This window comes from Podarcis erhardii, assembly GCF_964252035.2.
Source record: "Podarcis erhardii genome assembly, chromosome: 10".
In the NCBI taxonomy this organism is placed as follows: domain Eukaryota; kingdom Metazoa; phylum Chordata; class Lepidosauria; order Squamata; family Lacertidae; genus Podarcis; species Podarcis erhardii.
Window position 1 is genome coordinate 10,028,653 of NC_138500.1, and position 6,000 is coordinate 10,034,652.

Here is a 6,000-nt window from a genome sequence, read left to right on the forward strand (position 1 = left end):
TGCCCCAAGGCTGAGAAAACACCATTAGGAATGGGGAAAGATAATACTAATGTGCCTCCCAGTAAAATGAGCCAGATCTTCTTTCTAAGGTTGAAAGGCCAGGAGCAAAAGGGAAAAACATTTAGCTGACAGAAAAAGAGAACATTTTTGAAGAGGCTTCTTTTAAAAGCTGTGTTTTATTGAGTTCCTTCCTTTTCACTTTGAGAAGCTTTATTCTTTTAAGAGGCTACCTATGATAAATGTATGAAATATATTAGCTTAAATATATTGGCTTAAATGTAATTATGCAAAGGATTTAAGGAATGCTAGATTCTTATTTCATATGGTTGTAAGAGTTGTATTTATCCTGAAATTAAGTCAGCCACCAGCCCCCCCCTTGCCAGACAGAAGACGCCATCCGGGCAGTCTTGATATATAGTTGTCAGGCATTTTGTTTAGAAACATTAAATGAAGGAAATCTTTCAATGTTGATGTGAAACTCAAGATCCTTGACATCTGTTGAACATAAAATGTAAGATTAAACCATTTGTTTTAGAAGGCAATAGGGCAAGAAGGGCAAGAGGTGAGCTGGTAATTAAGATTCCATGTAAGATATATTATTACTTATTTGTCATTTATATATAGCTCTTTGTCTCCCATATAAGGGCAAGGAAGTGGGTGTATCTTTTGTGGGTGTATCTTTTGTGATTGGCTCTAGCAAACAGCCAATAGGAATTTCAACCAGGCTGATTGGACAGAGGCAGCCACAGGAGGAGCAAAGGGGGCTGGATTAAGGGAATATAAGTGCTGGCCAGAATGGCAGGAGGCCAGGCCAGAGCTTGGTAACCATGTACCACTGTGCCTCTTATTTATTTGTCTGACAAATAAATTACTATTTTAATTTCTCTATTGCTGCGTTGAATATTTCATTCCAGCTAAGCGTTAACCACAAGCAGGGTGCTACATTTTATGGTGCCCTGTGACTCGGATAAGTGGTCTGCTGGAACGCAGCCCCTTCGCCCTACTGGGCAGGGTACAAGAGAGAGGACAACTGCTTACCCAAAGCGCGCACTGGTAATTTTTTCCAGGGGGAACGCAGAAGACTCGTCTGTCTGATACCCTGCTCACTGGCGGCGACGGACCGGGGGAAACAGGGAACCAACCAAGGGTAAGTGCACAAAGGGATTTTTGGCCCTCCAATTAATTGGGAGGAAGAGAAGTCTTGATCAAACTTCTGCGTCTCAGTAAGGGGAAACTGAGTACGCTAGGTGGTTGGGTACATCAGATGGTGATCTGGTGTAGGGAAAGGGAAGGATTGGGAGGTAGAGTGTGGTGAAGTATCCAGCGCATTGTATGTGTGAGAAAGTACAGAGCAATCTGTAGCTGACCCGAGTGTGGAGTGGGCAGTACTTCGGTTCCTAGTAAGGCGACTTCACTAGGCAAGGAAACCCACGAAGCGCGTCTGTGAGTGACTGAGTGGATACTTCACAGGGCCATACAATGGGAGTTGGGGGTTCAAAGGGGGAAAATACACCTCTTGAGTGTATGTTAAATAATTTTAAGAAAGCCTTCTCAGGGGCATATGGAGTCAAAATGACGCCAGAGCGCTTGAGAACGTTATGTGAACTAGAATGGCCAAAACAAATTACTGGATGGCCATCCCAGGGAACCTTTGATATAAATTTAGTAAGCAAACTTTGGACTGATATCGCCAAAGAAACTGGAGGGTGCCCAGAACAATTTCCATATATAGATTCCTGGCTGAGCACATTAAATAAAAATCCTCCATGGATAAGGGAATGCAAAGTCAAACGATGCAAATTATTGGCTGTAAAAGCCGAAGCTAGGAAAGGAATCTTGCCAAATAAACTCAAACCCATTTTTGAGGGGCCAGAGGAAGAGGTGCTTCCACCTCCACCCTATGCTCCACATCGAAGGGAGCTTAATCCAAACACTCCACCAGTTGTAACCCCAAGGCAAGAAACTGGAATGAATAATGGGAGTGGAGTCACAGAGCTTGATTCCTTGATAGATTATGATAAATATCTTCAGGAGGCATTGGAGTTCTATAATAAAGCCCAAGCAGAAGTGGTTATTCCACCTGTGACTCCTAATAGACCTCCATCTACAGTCTCCTTTAGTGGAACAACTGATTGCCCACCCCAAACCCCTGTACATCCAAGTCCCAGAGAAATGTTACAGAAGTTACAGGGAGACCTTGCTCGGTCAGCAAGCAATACAGCCAGGCGTATAAAGCTGCTAAAAGAACGCCTTGCGACAGATACCATCCCCTATGATTTGAGGCCCCTAGAGCAAAGTAAAGAGAAAGATCACGTAGTAGCCCCTCTTAGAAGAGTATTTGATGCACTTGAGGAGCCTGCGCTGGTTAATGGGCAACCCGGACCACGGCCACCTCGAACTTCGACCCTGCAATATATTCCATTCACAACTACAGATCTGATGAATTGGAAAACACACACCCCATCTTTTGCAGAAAAACCTCAGGCTATGATGGACTTGGTGACTTCAATAGTAAATACTCATAGCCCTACTTGGACAGATTGTCGCCAGCTCCTAAATACTCTGTTCACCACTGAGGAAAGGAGAGACATAATTGAAAAGGCACAGATATATTTGCGTGAGCAGGCCAGAGCGGGAAATATTTATAATATTGACCGTCATCTCCAAGATAACTTTCCCTTGGAAGATCCTAATTGGGATCCAAACAATGCAATTCACCTGGCCAGACTTACCACCTACCGCCAGACACTTGTGCAAGGTATCCGCAGGGCATGCCAGAAGCCCACTAATATGTCTAAAGTTTCAGAAGTAGAACAAAAACCAAATGAGAGTCCGGGAGACTTTTTAGAGAGGCTGCAAGAAGCCTATCGTATATGGACTCCTTTTGACCCTGAAGCCCCTGAAAACAGCAGAATGATTACTGCTACATTTGTGGCCCAGTGCGCTTCTGACATTCGTAAGAAAATTCAGAAATCAGAAGGATGGGAAGGGATGCTGATGAGCCAAATTATGGCCATTGCACGCCGAGTTTATCGGAATAGGGATGAGGCTGAGAAGCAAGAGAAGAAGAAGTGGCAGAAGGAAAAGATGGTAATGCTAGCCACAGCAGTGAAGCAAGACCACCGCCCCTTAAATGGAGGGCGAGGGCGAGGAAGGAATCCACCACTGGGAAGGAATCAATGTGCAAATTGCAAGAAGGAGGGTCATTGGAAGCGGGAGTGTCCTGAACCCCTGAGGTTGGAAGAAGTACGCCCAGGCCCAGGCCCAGGCTCCGGCTCCGGCCCAAGAAACCAGGGACGGGGACGGGGAATGATCCGAGATGGAAGATATCAGAGACCAGGACAGGGACGGAGTAGAGACAATTTCATTGGACTGGCAGAAGAGGATTTTACCCAAGACTAGGAACGACCGGACTCCATAAAGTTAGGCTTCCAGGAGCCCACGGTCACGATTCAATTAGGGAGCCATTTAATAGACTTTATGATTGATACTGGGGCTGAATACTCGGTACTCCCAGAACTATTGCAGAAAAAGGCATCTAAAAGTGTAGTCATTAAAAGTGCCACTGGACAGTCAGCTAAGAGGTCTTTCCTCCAACCTTTGGAATGCCAGATTGGGGGACATCGTTTAACCCATCAGTTTTTGTATATACCTGAGTGTCCAATACCTCTCTTAGGCAGAGATATGCTGTCCAAATTGCAGGCCCAAATCACTTTCACTCCTCGAGGTCCAGAAATGAAACTGCCATCAAAAGCAGCAGGAATAATTACCCTCTCAGTACCTAAGGAACAATCATGGCGCCTAATGTCAGCCTTGCAAGTCCAACCCACATTGGATACAGAATTAAACAAGCTCCTCCGAACTCTACAGGTGCCACCAGGAGTATGGGCCGAAAATAGCCCACCAGGAATGGCTAAGAATATAGCTCCAATTGTAGTAACCCTAAAACCTATGGCTACCCCTGTATCTGTAAAGCAATATCCCTTACCCCGGCGAGCAGCGGAGGGCATCCAGAAACATTTGGACCGCCTATTAAAATATGGTCTGCTTAAGCCTTGCCAATCAGAATGGAACACACCCCTTTTGCCTGTTCGAAAACCTGGGACAGATGAATATAGGCCAGTGCAGGACTTGAGGCTCGTAAACCAGGCTATCGAGACCTTGCACCCAAATGTGCCAAACCCATATACCTTGCTGAGTTTGATCCCACCAGAAGCAACATTTTTTACTGTATTGGACTTGAAAGATGCATTCTTCTGTTGCCGGCTGGCACCACAGAGCCAACCTATATTTGCCTTCCAGTGGGAAGACCCTTTGACAGGAACAAAAGGCCAGCTAACCTGGACAAGATTGCCCCAAGGATTCAAAAATTCCCCAACTTTATTTGGCACTGCCTTGGCGAGGGATCTAACAAGTTACCCCTCAATACCGGGAGAAAAGGTGGTTCTGCAATATGTGGATGATCTTATACTAGCTGCAAAGGATTTTGATACCTGTAAAGAAGGGACAGAGGAACTGCTCCACTTGCTCTGGGAAGCTGGCTACCGAGTTTCCCAGAAAAAGGCACAGTTATGTTTAGAAAAGGTCAAATATTTGGGCTTTGACATCTCACACCAACAACGAGCATTGAGACCAGAGAGGAAAGAAGCTATTTGCCTTATCAAGGAACCTACCACAAGAAAACAACTTAGGGGATTCCTGGGAACAGCAGGGTTTTGTAGACTATGGATACCTGATTTCAGTAGTCTGGCCAAGCCCTTACATGAAAGCACTCGAGGTGCAGAAAAGGACCCATTCGTATGGGGACCTGAGCAGAAACAAGCCTTTTTAGTTATCAAACAGCGACTTATGGAGGCACCAGCCCTTGGATTGCCTAATTCGGAAAAACCCTTTCAGCTGTATGTACATGAACAGAATGGGATTGCAGCGGCAGTCCTGACCCAGAGATTAGGAAGTTGGAACCGTCCAGTAGCTTATTTGTCTAAACAATTGGACTCAGTAGCAAAAGGATGGCCTCCATGCCTAAGGGCAGTAGCGGCCACTGCGAGCCTTGTCAAAGAAGCTGATAAATTTACCTTTGGCCAGACGATGTATGTGAATGTACCTCATGCTGTTCTGACACTCATGGAATATAAGGGTAGTTATTGGCTAACGAACCCAAGGATGGCTAGATACCAAGGCCTATTGTGTGAAAATCCCAGGATTCATCTACGAGTAGTGAATATGCTCAATCCAGCGACTTTGCTGCCCCTACCAGAGGTAGATGATGAGGAATCACATGATTGTCTCCAAATAATGGATGAAGTTTATTCCAGTAGACCTGATCTGAAAGATGAACCATTAAAAAATCCAGATGTTGTATATTATACTGATGGTAGCAGTTACCTGCATGAAGGTGCCAGACGAGCAGGATATGCTGTGGTCACCAATGAGGAAGTTGTGGAAGCTGAAGCTTTGCCTGCTGGCACCTCAGCACAAAAGGCTGAACTTATAGGTTTAACTAGAGCTCTGCAATTGGCAGCCGGATGTAAGGCAAACATCTATACTGATTCAAAATATGCCTTCTTAACCCTGCATGCACATGGAGCTCTATGGAAAGAAAGAGGTCTAATCGGAGCCCACGGGAAGGCTTTGAAATATGGACCTGAAGTAGAAATCCTGTTAGAAGCAGTATGGGCTCCAGAACAGATTGCTGTAATGCACTGCAAAGGTCATGGACGAGGAAGGGATCCAATAACCAGAGGAAATCATGCTGCTGACAAAGCAGCCCGAGAGGCAGCCCAAAAGCCTGTGGGAGGATTTATAGCAGCCCTCATACCAGAGGTAGTTCCAGAAGAAGTTAAACCTCACTATACCCCAGAAGAGAGGAAGTGGGCTGAACAGGAAGGAGCAGTTGTGAAGGACGGTTGGATGATCCTGCCGGACAATAGGATTTATGTACCTCATCATCTAGCAGGTACAATTGTAAGAAATTATCATGAATCTACTCACCTTGGCGGT